This window comes from Abramis brama (assembly GCF_963993115.1).
Source record: "Abramis brama genome assembly, chromosome: 22".
NCBI classification, from domain to species: domain Eukaryota; kingdom Metazoa; phylum Chordata; class Actinopteri; order Cypriniformes; family Leuciscidae; genus Abramis; species Abramis brama.
Genome location: NC_139984.1, coordinates 8,912,572 through 8,929,868, shown reverse-complemented (window position 1 = coordinate 8,929,868; position 17,297 = coordinate 8,912,572). Strand labels below are relative to the sequence as shown.

Genomic DNA, 17,297 nt, shown 5'->3' with positions numbered 1-17,297 from the left:
AACAACCCTCATTGTAGTGAATGTAGTTTATGCTCCTTGTGGTATAGCAGTTAAGTGGACGATAAGACTTTGGACAATAAAAGCTACTGTGTAGTGAATCCCCATCCATGTTGTGATGGACCATGTGCATGTAAGGCTGTTTTTACACTTAGTTTGATTGATTTGTCCAAACCCAAGTTCATTTCCACCCCCTCCACCAGTCCCACAGGTCTTGTTTCACATTGCACTTTTGGGTCCAAACCACTATATTGCAAAAGAATGCAAAGAATTTAAGCTGCTATGTAAGGGCAATTTATTCTGAGATTTTCTTCTATGAAAAGTGCATTACTATACTATAATGCAAATATGCAATTTAGAGATCATCAATATGTAAATGTTGTGATTTAAGACATATTGCATTTATAAAAACTGTGACTTGCACTTGAGCTCACATGAACTGTGCTCAGACCACCTCCTTTAGTGCACATCACAATTCCTGTAGTTCGAACACTAAAGCATGTGCTAGCAATGCCAAAGTTATGGGTTTGATTCCCATGGAATGCATGAACTAATATAAGCACAACTTTGAAGTGTACTTTGGATAAATAAATGTAACCAACCAATCTCTAAGGAATAATAGACTTGGGTCCTTGCCAAATGTGAAAGTAACATTAGATTAGCATAGGATTGAAAGTCAGTCACATGGGAGTGTCAATTTATTTCAAGCATGCTTGCTAAGATAAATATAGTGTGTGTTTTGCCATTTTGGGTCCATTACCATGGAGACAGACCTTGGAAATACTTGGACGGCTAAAGAATTTGGGTTCTCAAAGTTTACTACTATATCATCGTCCATAATGTGAAAACACTCCTGGTGGGAAGTCTTCAACCCCAGCTGCCACACTGCACACAATTATGGCTTCAGCAAAACTGAAATGCAGAGACACTTGACCTGTGATGACTTTGCTGTCTCCAACAACCCCTCCAACCATGAACCAGTGGGAAGGGTCAAGGGGTCTGCACAGCTACCGGGTCACATTCCAACTCAACACTACTAAAACTGGTCTTGTAAAGACAGCTTGCAGCAATGCAATTGACACATCTTTGAAAGCTAAGATGGTCTATTGCCCGAACACAATAACAGTTCTCCTACATTGCCATGGACTCGCGAAGAGCAAAGAGTGTCAAATGCTGCACAAAGCAAGTGGTTATGCAGCTCCAGTGCAATAATTGTCAAGTTTTGAAAGTTTTACTCACTGTTGCTTTAAGTGCTTGTTCTAGTAGATTTGCTACTAATTGACTTCATCACCATTTCATAGTCTTGGAGAGTAGCACCTTTTGTGTCATGTTTACAGTAGCACCATTCATATTCCAGGCAACACCATATCTACTCCAGACGTGACGCTTGTCATGTCGCGCTGCGCTACAACGTCTTGAGACTGTCTACACCGAATGCGTCAAAAGCAAAAGTTCCAAACCAATATGTACTGCCAATTTGTACAAGTAGTGCATGTAGTTGTACTTAAAGGGATAGTTCACCCAAAAATGAAAACTATCCAATAATTTACTCACCCTCAAGCCTTTTTATATGGTATGTATATGAGCTCTTCCAATCTTCCGCCAGAACTCGACTCGCATACGGCCGTTCCCAGAAGCCAGTGATTATAGTTTATAAAAGTATAAATATGGATATTTTTCTTACAAAAATGCACCGTTTCGCTTCAAAAGGTAACCCCCCTGGAGCCGTATGGATTACTTTTATGATAGATGGATGTGCTTTTTTGGGGCTTCAAAAAATCTACTCTACTCACTCCCATTATAAAGCTTGGAAGAGCCAGGATATTTTTAAATATAACTCTAATTATGTTTGCCTGAAAGAAGAAAGTACATACACCGTATCCTAACCAGACGCGATGCAATAAAATTTCAGCGACAAATAATTTGTCTGTCCACACTAGACTCGTCAAAATCAAACAAAACCTACAGCCAATCAGAACAGCGTGTGGGCGGGCTCTCGCGGCAAGTCCACAGCACCAGAGAATAATCTTGACGGCAATCGCAAGAAAATGGATAAGTAGGCTACATAATCAAATTCACAAATATTACACCATTTAAACATTATTAAAAATACATGGGCTACTGAGTTACTAAAACAATCTTTGTCAAAGAATACACTTGTTGGTTCACAGTTTGGACGTTCTTGTTTCCATTTGTTTAATTTCAAGATCTGAGGTGAATTATCCATTGTTGCTTTTACAGCTATAAAGCTGGGAGCACTAAATGATATTCAAAGTCACATTGCATGCTCTTAAAGCACATAAACAGTACCTGAGATTATCATTGCCACACTTTGTGTTTGTTGTTCCAGCGCGACGTCACAGAAAAATAGAAACCGTTTCTAAAATAGAATCGTTGTGTGTCGCCGTCGCGGCTGGTAGGACAAAAACTCTGATTAACATGGAAAAGATACCTTTTATCGCGCGTTGCGGCGTCGCGTGTAGTTAGGACACGGTGATATACACCTATGGCTTGAAGGTAAGTAAATTATGGGATAATTTTCATTTTTGGGTAAACTATCCCTTTAAGAACAGTATCACTGATTATAATGGGTTTTCTTTGATTTTGTAGCGTTGCGTCCCACTGCTCGTGCCCGGTGTCAACATGGTGCAAGACTTAAACGGTATAAGATTTATAAGATTATTTAGCTGGTTTCCCAAGCTACCCAAGCTGGTATTCAGTTGGTAGAGAATAGCTGGTCTCCCAGCCTGAAATGCTAAAAAAGTGCCTAAATCACCACTAAATGTATCATACCAGACCAGTCAGACCAGTGGAAACAGCTTGGTTGGACACAAAAACCAGTTTAGGGCTGTTTGAACAGGGTTCTATTGTTTAATGTTAGCAACTAGCTATGTCAATTCATATTTTAGCTAAACTGTGGTAATACCAATCCCAAAATAATTTTTCAATTCTTTGGTTGATTAAAACTGATATTTCAGCTAAGGACATTATTATTTGCATTGAAGAGAATGTTTGAATCTGGTTTACTTAAAGTCAGAGAGCTAAAGGAAAGACACAGTGGTAAAAATTAGATGAGATATGCTATGATATATGAGTGAACTGGCCCAGTTCAAAGCTGGGTGTGTGCTAGGTATCAAATTGCATTATATATGCTTTTAAGTTGAACACCCAAAAGGGACATGAATAAAACAATGGAACCACTGGATGAACTTTAATTTGAAGAGATGTACATTTCTGTGTGGGAATTTCCAATCCAAAATTATTAATGCCAGGTTTTTGTTCACTGTGAGAAAACTCTTCATGTCATACTCACTTAGTACAATCGGCCAACTCCACTTCCTGTGAGCGTAATTCTTCTTTAAATTCAATTCAACTCAGGGCCTCTGAACTATCGTTGGAGCCCCTATCAAAGCGGTTCCATCTGCTGGATTTTATTCTCCTTCGTGGTTTTGATTGTGGGAGTTGTACTAAAAAAAGAAACACCATTTCTGTCATTCCTTTATTATGTTTCTCATTTTCTGCATCTGCAATACACTGCCTCATTTTTTCTCATGCAAATTCCTGAGGCGCTTTTGAAATTATAGAGCAAAATGGATCGTGACTGAATGACTCAAGAAAAGAGTTTGAAACAACTATTGAGGTAAGTAATTCCAACGATGACTAACAGAACTAGGGAAATGTCAAGATCTGAATGGCTGATATGGGCCAAGCAAATCACAACAGTTAATCGTCTTGTGAACGGGGCCTAAACAAAGCTCTACTTACCTCTTATTCTCAGCGCTACACAACGGATTCTGCAGCCTATAGACGTGACGAGAGAAAGGAGGGGCAGAGAGGGAGGGAAAGGGGAGGCACTAGGACCTGTTGGCTCCTGCAGTGGAGGTCAGGGGAGTAGCTATGGGACTCCAACTTTCAGAACAATCAATTTCCCTTAAGAGAGAGTGGGAGCAGGGCTGGAGTGGATGGCACAGGACCTGGATACTCGCATTTTGTAATGTTGAACAAGACCGGGCTTTGGGGATAAACCTGTGAAGAGTGTGAGATCTGGAATACAACTAACTTGGGGTTTTGACGTCTCACAAACTTGAGAGGAGAGCAGCTGTGAGGTAAGCAGCACTGGGTGCTGATGTCTGATATTATGAGTTTTGTGGAATGCTTGTGAATGGACTTGCTACCTGTCAACAAGCAAAGGGGAAGCTTTTAATCTGAAATGAGCCCGTATCCTATGACAGGAAGACTCAAGGTGCTGCTGACAAGAAAGAAATAACTTGAGTGATATACTAGATGGTATCTAGAGGGGAGAGGACAAGCAAAAGCGGGGCTTAATTCATCAACTTCAAAAAGTTAAAGGATTTATAAAATAAATAAAATAAATAAAAAAAAAGAAGAGAAAAAGGAAACCCCAAGCTGTTTCTGAATGAATTCCAAACCAAATTTTGGTTTGGAAAAGAATAACATGTGGTTTTATGAAACCTCGAGTGTTTTGGGGTGTTCATCTCGCATGAAGAGATGAACAAGGAGGTCTGATAGGTGATGGGAGACCTCTAGACTTTGGAGAAGTATTATTTTCTAAACTAGAGACCGCTAAAACATAAAACCTCTCACTTCTTCTTTCTCTGTTTCTTTCCATCTATCCGTCATGCCACTCATGTTACACAACCAGAGGGTCTCGCTGTCGTTGCCTCATTCCTCTCTGAGACATGGAACATTTTTTTATCATTTTCATCTGGGCAGGAGCTGTGGTTAGCATATCAACCGGCTTGAGGACCGCAGTTGAAGTCTGAATATGAGAACAGCAGGAAGAAATCAACACAGACATGCTTCCCAGGCAGAGGGATTTTATGAATATTTTGGCAGAATGATGTAATAGATGAGTTAAGTTGGAACTACAAATACGACGTGTCTCTTTAATACATAAGGAACTGAAAACCATACCGTCCAGAACAGGTTGGGCAATTCAGTCAACATCTGTAAAAGATAAAGTCCAGCACAAAAAGAATAAAACAATAGGTGTTATTATGTACTGCATATGATGTATCTCTTGATATTATCCCAGAACTGCTTGCCTTGGTGTCTCGGTCCAAATGCAAGCTGACGGCCCTCTTGAAATCGGCTTGGATAGAACCCAAAGTTTACTTGACACTGAGTGAGTGAAGCCTTTCAAATTCCCAGATGCTCTCTTGTCCCGAGGCAGATGGACAGTGCTATTTTCCTTCCATACAATGATGTTGGCTATTATTATTCATGAGCAGGGTCAGGTTTCCCATTGAGCCTGAATTAAAGGTTTCTCTCTGTAGATCTGTGCTCACGTAGCGTAGCGTGCCGCTGTGGTAATGAGAGGTAATGAGGGCTTCTAATGAGGCAGGTGGGCCACTGCCAGCAACTCCCCTGGGTGTTTAAGTTACCCAGGCTGACGACTCGAGTCTATAGTTTAGTACCAGCAATGGCCGTGTGTATATAAAATAACCCATTGACTATATAGCCTGATAAGACCACACTGACCATCTGGCCAAACAAAATAGATGAGGTGGATCTAGTTCTACTCACCCAACATTCCATGTTCACACACAAAATACTTTTGCAGACCAATAGCTGTGCTCAGCCTAAAAACCTGACTCTGGGGTCCTGTTTGACTCTCCCTGGCACCCGGCTGAAATGGTCTGGAATATATAGAATCTTCTGATGGATTTCAGAGTTTGGACAGCCCTAGAACTCTTGTGTGCACTGCCAAGACAGTTTTATGAGTTTTTTAGAGCTTGCTTTGGAGCGCTTCTGTTTAGGATAAGCTGTGTTTGTTTGTGCAGAGAAGGCCGACCTCCGACAGAGAGCAAAATTGAATGCCCCTTATGGCCACACAAGAGCTTGAAAATTGTTCCCATGGTGATTCACGCAACATTTGAGTAGGGAGGTGAAAGTGATAAATGAATAGAATGACTGTACAATGAGGTACGAAGCTGGAATCCATCAACGTCAGTAAAGAAGTGCTAAAAGATAACAAAAACGTGCTTTACAAGCAAGACTGTTGGTACAGGTTAAGTCAGACGAATTCTGCAAATTAGCATTACAAGTTTATGCATAATTATTAGTAGATCGTTGCAATGCCAGAATTCACATATCTTTGAAAGAGCCGTTCAACCTCAATTCTTTTCTCCTTTGGGGGGGGGGGGGGGTTATTTGGATAAAACTAAGCAAATTAGATCATGCAATGACATCTAAATGTAAAAAAAAAAATTATTTGTATGAAGAAGAGGATTGTTTACATGCCCAGACAGATGCTAGAATGTATTCATGAAATCATTTGCGAGAAGCCTATAAGCTCACTCCAAAAATCAGTGTCTCATTTAGAACCCTGATGCGATTTCGGTCAACATGTTCATAGGATATTATTCCTCTGTTCCAAATACATCATACAATTCTTTGTCAAGCTATGAATTTCATCCCAAGTGCTTGACAATACTTACTTTTTTGCAGCAGCAGCAGCAGCAATTACACAATTAAAATGTGCCGCAGCTTTGTTTCTCTCATATTTATATTCAAGTCATTCAAATGATTCCATATTTTTGACTTTCAAATGACATTGGCACTGAAAAGTTTGAAATTATAGTGCAAAGGTTTCTATTTTGCTTTTTTCAATGTAAACTATATTATTAGTCAGCACAGACATTTCAGAGAAGTTTCAGTAAATTCAATGAGGAGAAAGTGTTGTTGCTACCTATTTTACATATTGTTTCACATATCGGTTTATTATTGAAAAGAATATCACATCACATTGTTTTGAACATTAAAATTAAAGTTTTTCTTCTTTTTTTTAGACACTTTGTTCTTTCGGTTTAAAGTTGAAGCAATGTCACAGAATGTGACATGTTGGTGTAAAATCTGTGAATTGATTTGGAATCTCCACATTATTTATTACATGGAATGCCCTCTGATTTTCATCCAGTTGCTGTGCTGGCTGATACAATTCTGTAAATAACGCCTATAGTTTTGCTGTGGTGTAGGGTGATATTTAATTTTATTCATCATTACTTAAAAAAAAACAATAACAAGAACATACTGTATTATCGTCTGTAAATCGTCCGTTATTGTCTCTGTTTAAACTACAAAAACGCAAATTTGTTAAAACGGTGATGTCAAGCGCGTGTATTACGTGTTCAGTCTATTGGAGCGTAGTGTTTCTTTACAACGTGACATTGCCATCTACTGGCCTGGCCTGGATAATACAGCAATTTTAGTCATTTTCGCGGATCCGTGAACGGGACTCGTTTTGATAACGTTGTCGTCTGTATGTGAAAAACGCAAAAGGAAAACATTTTCCGTTTTTAGTACATCGTTGTCATGTAAATGTACCCTTATTCTTGGAATCCACTGTTTGTACTTCATATTTTGCAAACTCTGTCATTTTCTTTGTACTGTATATTAAAGGTTACATCTATGCCTCTCACAGATGTTCCCTTTCGTTCAGCTAAAACACAAGCATGTTTCATCTAATCCTTGAGAGCTGAGGATGTGCACAAGTGACTAATGATTCATTTTCGGGTCGTCAATCTGCACTAAAATAACAATTGGGAGAAGTTTGCTTAACAGATGATATATGCCCTAATTTGACATACAGTATAACAACCGCAGAGCATGATGCCCTTACCTGCACCCCACCCACTGCATTTCTGTTTTTATTTCATGGACAGATGACATGTTTTGCAGTGCTTGTCTCTACATGAGATCGTCTCCAAAACATACACTGAACTGGCATACACAATCTGCAGGCTTTGAACCAGCCGCAACCACTTTCCCCTTGTGGGCCCTGACTTTACATTACTACTTTGTCTTTTGCTACTGCAGGTGGGTGAGTAGACATGTACTTTCATGTTTAAGATTAACAGATGATTCAGACAGCTGTGAGAATATTTACTGTTATCGTGTAGCTTAATGAACTGCTCACCAAATGTGTACATTGGTAGTTGGTGCAAAACGTGTCCATGGGAGTTATCAACATGAAGATTTTAGGTTATATAGTATGTGAATGAATACGGATATCCTGAGTCTTGTAACTGGTCACTATTTCCATTTTTTATCACCTTGACTTAATTTTAAACTTAAAGTACAAATATGTCACGGTCATTCAACTAAAATGGACACAAAAGTTGAATACATATAATTATTTTTTAAAAATATAGCAAAATATAGCAAAATGTAGTTACACCACAGATCAAGTCAACTACCAACATTAAAAGCATTCCTGTGTTTCACACAAATTCAAATCACTTCAATATGCAAAAATACGTATGCCACTGAACAGAACACGATAACTACTTCCCTATACAAAAGCTCCCATCATACTTTTCATGAAATTAGATCTTGTGGATGATTCAGTTCATTCAAATCAAATCAACTAATATAATAATGCTTTTAGTAGTTTTATTTGTTTCATAAATAGTAATAAAATGGAAAATTGCAGACAATTCCAATTTTGACAATTGTAAACAAAGGAGCGAATTCACTAAACTGCTGCATCACTTTTGTGCAGCAGTTATTACATTTTCAAAAGTGTTTCTTCAAATTTGGGAACTTTTATATCACAGTGGGTTGGATTTAATTAAAACTAACAGATTTTAGATTTTCTTTTTGTTACATTAAGTTTACATTAAAAAAAAAACTTGCCAACTTTTTACAATTCCTTCATCATTTATTTTTCAAATGTATATAGTTCATGAATTTTGGAAAAATGTGCACAAATGACAGAAAACGCCTGTAATGTCTGTTGGGTATTAAATCAGTCAGAGTGTGTTTTAGGGAGTTTATTTTCTAAATCTTCTAAATGAACTGCATTCGGCTCAGTTTGTGTGAGTTTGTTTTTGCGAGATTTTGCTCAGATTGTTTGCTCTGTTACAATTTGTGATTCCTTTAGTCAACGTGTGCACTGGTTACGGATAGATTGCACTAGACAATATGTGTGACTTCTTGCATACTTCTCACAAAATGAGTACCACATTGGATTCACAGCCTTGAGATCTATGGGATCTACTGCAACCTCCCACATTTCCGCTATGTGTGGCCTAAGAAGAATTATCACGCACCTTTACAGAGCATGTCTGGCCATTCATGTCTGTGTGAACCTTCTAGCCTGAGTCATTCTGTTGGCACTCACAGCTGCTCAGCATGATTGGTTGTATGGCTTTAGAGCTAATTTCCTGCAGTCATAAACGCTCACTAGCAACAACCTGTAGACGGTTGTGTGAAGCCTTCTTGCCTGCTTACACCTCCAGGCTATTTGAAGAGATGTCAATGTAGATCTTGCAAATAGATGGCATAATGATTAGCTTTCGTTTTGCTGACCCATAGAACGTAGTTAGTCATGCTATCCAATGGATCACTGGTTTTCACTAGCTGGAACAGCTCCTCATTACAATAAGCCTAATTTTGTGTTTGCATTGAGATGTTATCATTCTAACAACAGTGTTTCTATGCATTATCTAAGGCCAGAAATCTCACAGAACAGGTCTCTGGCTCATAACATAACAATGCAGATGTATAGCTTGACTTCTACTTTAGAAGCACCAACGATCCTACATTACAGTCTCAACATCAACACTTGTTTATTAGGTGGCTCTCTGGAATACTTGATTCTGATTGGTCAATCTTGGCAATCAGATACTTGGAACTATATAACGAGTTAGATTTAATTGCCGAGGATTTAACTAAATCATGGATTTTTATAACCAAATCACAGGGAAGCTAATGAATTACAGTACATGATGCGCTCAAACAAACCAATTCCCAAAATCATGATTCCCCAAATCATGCAATATACAATTGAATATTGTTGTGTTTTGCAACACTACACTGGTAATTGTGGGATAAAGTACCTTGTTGCTGTAAAATCTACACTTCTAAAAGCAGCAGAGCTAGTTACGTATCTGGGAAAAAAGATTATTGTCTTTTAGTTACTCCAAAATTTAATCATATAAAAAAAAAATCGTATCACTCATTTTGAGTGCCTTTTCATGAGAATGCAATTATCGTAGACAACTCAATCCAACTATTCTAATCAAATTTATATGTGCATAAGGAGCACATCTGTCGCACATCACTTTATCTCGTATTTGTTGAGGAACGTATCAACAGCTGGGCCCGACCCTGGTGAAAAAGATCCGGTCTTAATTGTATCAAATGTGCACTTGTAGTGTACTTTAAATCTTAAATCGTATATATTTACTGCTGATAATACAATAGTAATGAAATAAAAGGCCACTTAAGTGAACTTAAATAGGAGTACGCTTTCTTAACACACTTAAGCACGCTTTTGTCGTGTTTTAAAGAAGTGCACTCATTTTGATGCGTTTACTAACATACTAAAGCACATGTAAAGTACTTTCAACTGTAGTGTGTGATTTAATATAACATTTTAAGGTAATATATGTTAAATGTAGTAAATTGCCATTTTTAATGTGTAATTACAAATATATTTAAATACATGGCATACAAGTTTCAATAGAACTGACAAGAGAAATTTTAGTTTACCACAAATGCTTCAACAGTACACTTTAACCATTTTTCAAAGACAACAGAAGTAATCATGAAACTATAAGTCAAAGCACTCTTAAGTTCAATGAATTGCATTTAATATAAATTTAAATTATTTAATACATTTTCATCAATTGTAAATAACATGGAATTAAGTGTCCAAAAACATTACATTCAGTTTGCACTTAAGTATATTCTTATATTGTATATTATTTCCAAAATGAGTTCTCTTTTTAAAATATGCTTAAATGTACTTTTTAAAAAACGTACAGAGGATGTTCAGTACGCTCACTATCTGCAAAGGGTTCAGTTGTTAGGAACTACAGAATTTGCAGTGTAGTATTATGAAACTTTCCTTTTTGAAGTAACTAAAAAACTTTACCAAACCCAGGAACCTTTGTGTCAGCCGTCTGGTTGAGGGCTGTACATGAAACCATATAAATTTCTTGGCTGTCAGCTATGGTAAATCATGTTAAGATGAGTGCAGACAGCCGAAGGTCAAGTTTAAAGCAACTGTTTTGAACAGGAACGGCCACAATGAAAGATGTTAAACCCATTGAGACTAAGTCAAGAGGAACGAACACCGCTCTCCTCCCCACAGCGTAACGACAAGAATTCCTGCTTGGCAAGCCTGTCTCCAATTCCAGAGTGAACAATCAAATTCTCACCAACTGAGGGGAAATATGGCGTAGCATTAACTAAAACATAGCCATGTGTCATGCAGAAACTGTTGAATGTCAAGGCTGTAAAACTCTGGCGTTATGGAAAAGACGTTAGTCTGACGTTCAAGGTCTTCCCACCAACAATCAGGAATTGAAAAAAAAAGTAGAATAATTATGAATGTCGAACAGTGAGAAAAGTGATTCCTGGTCAACTTTATAGCTCATTTGAGGCCCAACTGGTTAACTCTTGCAATGACAGTATGGGAGAGTTCATTAGGAGAACATTAAACACGGTCACACTTTTGAAATTCACAGGCCATTGAGATGTTATGGGCCTCGTGAGACATGAGAGACAAACAAATGTGTTCCCAAAGAACATGAGCCAGGAACTTACAGTTCAGAAGTCTCTAGCAATGGTAGGCTGAAGGATCAGGAAATTTTGTGTAAGAAAATTGAAGCAACTCAATGGGTTGAACTTACTTAACAGCTCTTTTACACATGGTTTTGCACCTGCATCTTATTCAATAACCACTTGAAATCCAGTTTAACAGGGCACTAAAAATGAAGCCATAGTTCTGCGTCATTTTCAATGGCTATTGCTAGTCTGCCTAATCTTAGTAAGTGCAAATATATGATGTTATCATCCAGGTGCGATTCATTCTTAGTGAATTCCTCCAGTTTTGAGTGTTTAGGGCCTGGTGTAGGTCCATAAATTGTGGCTTTATAATATTATCTCATGGATGTGTAGTTTTCTCTAAAGCAACTTAACCTCATTTGGAACTCAAAAGTGGTGTTAAAACACCAATAAATCAAGCTTGAAACTAAATATCATGGCTCATTTGAGATTGAAGTTGAAGTTGTGCAAGTTAGATTGAATGTCTTGTACAGTGTGAACAGATAATCTAACCATTAGCAATCAGCCACCATTTGAATAATCTTTTAAATTGTGCCGTATTAGCTCATCTTCTTTTCATAATATCTCTGAATGTTATATTCATTGAGATGTCATTGAAAATTGATTCCCACTTCTTCATGCCACCATACAATTTTAACCTCACTCAGACTTCAATTAGTGCCATAACAGCCTCTTAACGAGACATGCCAAAATCTCCTGAAACAAACTGATAAAACATTCGCCTTGGGCTTAAAATGTCTATCATTACGAGTTTGAATCAGCTGCTACTTTTCACCCTGGCTGTATTTGCTAATTACAGCTTCCTCTCAGAGCTTTGGTGAATAGGATAGTCAGGTCTGTTCATTCAGAAGACTTGCTGCTCTACAAGTCAACTTTCTTTCTTTTAATGGAAAATGTTATTTTTACATAGCTGATAGCTGATAATGCTAAATGTTTAACATAAGCACCACACTTCCTCTTGTAATGAGATCGTTGTGGTATACACACAGTGATTGTATGACATTTCGCAAACCATAACATTTAAAAATACATGCATAAAATATTATTTGCCAGATAGGAATTAGCAATTTTTCCAAAACTGGTTAAAGGAGTTCTGTTTTATCCACTAGTGAACAATGTTGAACCAGTCTATACATTTCCACTTAATAGTTTGAGAACACTGGAATAACATTCAGTAAAGGAATGCTGTATTTAGTAAACAAACTTTTGGAACACTACACTTATTTGCTATTGGTTGATAAACATCTAACCCCGCCCTAAAATCACACCATTGGTTTGATTCTTGAACTAATCGATCTTTTAAAGGGTAACTAAACCCCTGGTCAGAGCCTGACTCCACCCACTGGCAATATTTGAAAAACGCTGGAAAATCTGAGACGTGTCTCTCTGTAGGCAAGGGAGTGGTTACGTCACTCTGATGTCACAGGGTACCACAACTTCCAATAGGAAAACTCAACTGCAGTAGCCACTGTTCAACCTGAAGAGGGCAGTACTCAGACGTTTTTACACCATATATTGTAGAATTAAAACACTTTAAACCCAAATGTCAAAAAAATTACTTGAATCAATGAACAGCATTAATAAAGCCCCAGTCTTACAGATCATTAACCAAAAAAAAGTTGTTTTAGGCTTTAGTTACCCTTTAAGCCGGTTTACCTGTCGAGCCAGTTCACAGAATCAAACCAAAGACTTTAGATGTACAAATACGGTGCATTCATATTTTTATGAATGGGAGAAAGTGCAATGCGCAATATGGCAGAATAAGTCACACCCTCTAAATAAAAGAGCCAGTCATCAATTGATAAAGTCATTGCATCACTGCTGCTAACGTTGTTCTGAGACACGCACAAGCACATTGGCTGGACTGTTTTTGTTTGAGCGTTTAGAAACAAAATGTATTAAACAGTTGTTGTCAGATTTAATTGGTGATTTCAAATATGAAATTTAATCGTAAGCTTGGTGAACAGCTTTGGAGAATTTGACGTTCCCCCATTCAAAGAGATAGAAGCTGCACTTGCATGACTGAAATATCTGCAGACAGGCGTTTAAAAGATGACCACTGAGTGAAATTACTTGCCTTAAGGGACTTTGATCGAACTGAATCAAACTTTAATGTAGTTCAGTGATGATGATGCAAGACGCACATTCGAAGTAGCACGGAATGAAACAATGAGCATGTCCGGACGGGTTATTGAACCAAAGAACCGTTTTGAAATAAACAAATTAAAAAGAACCAAATGAAAAAAAGCTGACTTTCAAATCTGACTTTTCAGCTTAGTTTGTAGGTTTGATACGTTCATTTATGGACATGCTTAATGGCTCATTAGGTGCATACAAGGAGCATGAGATGCTACTTTGGATGTGCGCCTTGCGTCATGTTTCCAGAAACAGTAGTAACATGGCCAAATCTCCGTCGTTTGATCCAACAATATAGGACCATCGTTAATGAGGTCATGAACAGATGTCAGATTGCTAACACACTAAGGTTACATTTACACGACAACAATATGCTTAAAACGGACAAGATTTTCCTTTGAGTTTTCCGTGTACAGACGATACCATTGTCAAAAGGATCCCCATTCACACAGATCAGCGAAAACACTGTATTCTGCTGCCAGGCCATTAGATGGCGATGAAACACTATAGACTGAACGCGTAATACACGTGCATGATGTCATCGTCTTCAGAGATTTGTGTTTTTGTTGTTTACACGGAGACCGTTTTCAAAAACCTCCACTTTGAAACCCGTTTTCAAAAGTTTGCGTTTTCAGGAACCCAAAACGCAGTTTTCGTGTAAATGAACGGCCAAAAAAGTTTTACAGTTTAGTTGAAAACGGTGTCGTGTAAACAGCCCCTAAAATATATAGATTGAAATGTTTATAGATATAGAATGTATTACATGTAAGCTTGCTTATTTTTCCCAAGAGCAAGATCTATAAATCCTAACAAGAAACTGCTAACAACAGGTTGAGAGCTGTAGTTCCAACCACACAAACTTGAGATGCTGTTTGCTAATTGTTCACTGGAACCACAGTTTTGGGAAACACCAAATCTTTGAACTATGCTAGTAATGATAGATCTTGCACCTATATACATTTTTGGGAAACACACCCCTGGTTGGGATACTCAAACAAACAGACCGATGTTTTGATAGCACCACAGTGTTTACACTTTTTTGGTAGTCAATTTACCACTGGCTTATTTAAAGACCTCTCTGCATTTTAAGCTGGGATATGAGAACATATTTTAACACAGAAGGAAATTGCATCTTTTTTGAGCAATGCTCCAGCCTTCTTTAGACATTGCTACTTCAGTGTTATTTTAATTATTACTGAATGTGCATTTGCTCATCTCTTTTTTTTCCAAAATCCTTTTTTCCCTCTAGCAATCAGAAGTATTCTGTAACAAACAGCTCACAGTAAAATCGGAAACACTTCAAATTTCTCAAAAAGAAGAGTCGATTTGGCTGCATCACAATGTGAAAACAAATGAACTAATGTTCCCATCATTTAGTGCTGGCACCAAACACAAGGCTCAAAGCCATATCAAATCAACTGTTCAGAGTGGGAGTTGTGCATTGCAGCAGTGCTTAGATTTAATCAAGAAACACTTATTAAAGTCTAAAAGCAGTACTCTTGAGTTCTGACCAAGACTTGACTTGACCAAGGGACACAAATGATGTACAATGCTCGCTTACAGCCCTTGTCCTCTCGTCTCCATCTGTTTAAATTGTTTGGAGGAAAGGCTCTAAATGATCTTAGCCGTCAGCCTATCCAGGAAGTCGTCAGGTTTGTTTGGGAAACATTTGGCTGTCCTGTGAGCTATTGGAGAGCCCACCTCAAGTGATTTCTCATGCCTGAGAGCTTTGAGAAAGACAACAGCCTGTACAACCATCACTGACCCAAAGAATGTGCTGTATTCAAAAACAATGTATATATCGCCTTCGAAATTCGCTCATTATTTTATTTTATTAAAAAAAAAAAAAACTTTGGTTCCATGTTTTCTTTTCTTGTGTGTTAATCATTTCTATGATTTCCCTATCAAATAATAAGAATGTTTTTTTTAAAAAAAAGCAATTTTTCAACTTAATGCATCTGAATAGATTTTCAGGTATTCGTTTTTATGAGAATTTTTGGACAAAAGTGGTCGAAAGGTAGATTTTTACCACAATGCTCTCACATCCTAAACAAATTTCACGCTACTTCCTGTTCACTGTTGTACTGTCTACAAAACAGCAGCTGTGTTTAAAATACAATTTCACAGCTGTTCCAATGGTCGCTTTGTCTTCTGCCAAATTTACGATGTACAGACATCCATGTGTGTGTATGCACTATATGTATCTGTGTCCATATGTGTTTGTGCAACTCATCATTAACATAATAATGTTGGTATTCCATCTGGACGGTCCGATGTTATTCTTCAGCTCTTCAACAGAAAATGCATACAATCATTCATCAAATTCAGTGCAGCTTTTTGGACACATCTTCTGCTGAATTCTGTGTGTGGAAGTCTCGTTTTCATGCGTATTCCCCAAAGATAACCGTGAAAGATTTACTTCATGCTATGTTTGATGGATGCCTTAGATCGTGGTGCAGATACAGGTCAGGGTAACATTTTTCTGCTGTCAATTTTACTGTGGTATTTTCCACAGATTAAATTATTATTACTATGAAATGAGTTTGAAATCACTAAACCAAGTGATTTTAAAATGGCCTGATGTTGAAGATATTTTTATCTTCACTGCTCATAATTTATTCACTTTCATGATTTTTAAACCAGTATGCTGTTATTTTTCTGTGGAACACAAAAGAGAGACATTCTTAAGAATATCCACGTAGCTCTTTTCCATATATACATTGTAAAAAGTGATCAGAAACGTGTTGCCTTAAAATTACTAAATAAATAAACCATGCGTAATTGAAAAAAAATAAGTTATGTGGAATTGTCAAGTTCACATAACTTAATTTTTTCAATTACGCATGAAGTCTACTTAACTTTGAGGACTTAAAATTGAGGAAACCCCATTGCTTTAAAATTAAGTCAACTTTTTACAGTATAACAACAGGTCACTATGGCCACATCTTTCAAGCTCAAAAAACAACATAAATGTAACAAAATAGGTACATTCAACATTTATTGTTTATTTTTGTCCATTTTAAGCTTAACAGATGGTCACTATGAACTATCATTCTGGAAAAGCGCTGTTGTGTACTATTTCAAAATTCTCCATTTTTGTTATCCCTGTTTACCATTGAAGAAATAACAGCATACACACTTAGAATGACATGAGGGTGAGTAAAAATTATCCTATTATTGCTAAGCCTTTTCATTGAAGTAAAGACTGTTATAACAGTGTATCAGGCTTTTACACAGTCTATGTTGTGCTGTCATTGTTTACTTATTGTCAGTAAATACATTTTAAGGTACAGCAAGCATCATTTAAAATACGAGACAAATAGATTTTGGAAATAAGTGCTGTGCTAAATTAAGATTATGTCCGTTAATTGTCTGTGTACATGTGCATGTGTATATCTTATTTATATTTACAATTATTCAAAGTACAAAATACCATTATTCCTTTAATTTAAAGGACTTTTGTTGTGCTAAGGCTTTTTACTGGAACCATTTCCAACAAAAACGATTCATAGTCTTTAATGTTTAAAGGGAATTAATATGTTGTCATTATGTATGGAATATGTATG

At 37.3% G+C, this 17,297-nt stretch overlaps 1 protein-coding gene across 2 annotated transcripts in view; it reads left to right on the top strand.

The window, feature by feature from the left end:
- Positions 1-3,951: 3,951 nt before the first annotated feature.
- Positions 3,952-17,297, top strand: part of ngfa (nerve growth factor a (beta polypeptide)) — a 32,376-nt gene continuing 19,030 nt past the window's right edge. For both annotated transcript variants that reach the window (XM_084097903.1, XM_084097904.1), the window contains exon 1: positions 3,952-4,103. The gene's annotated coding sequence lies outside the window, so the exon portion shown is untranslated. The remainder of the gene's footprint in view (positions 4,104-17,297) is intronic.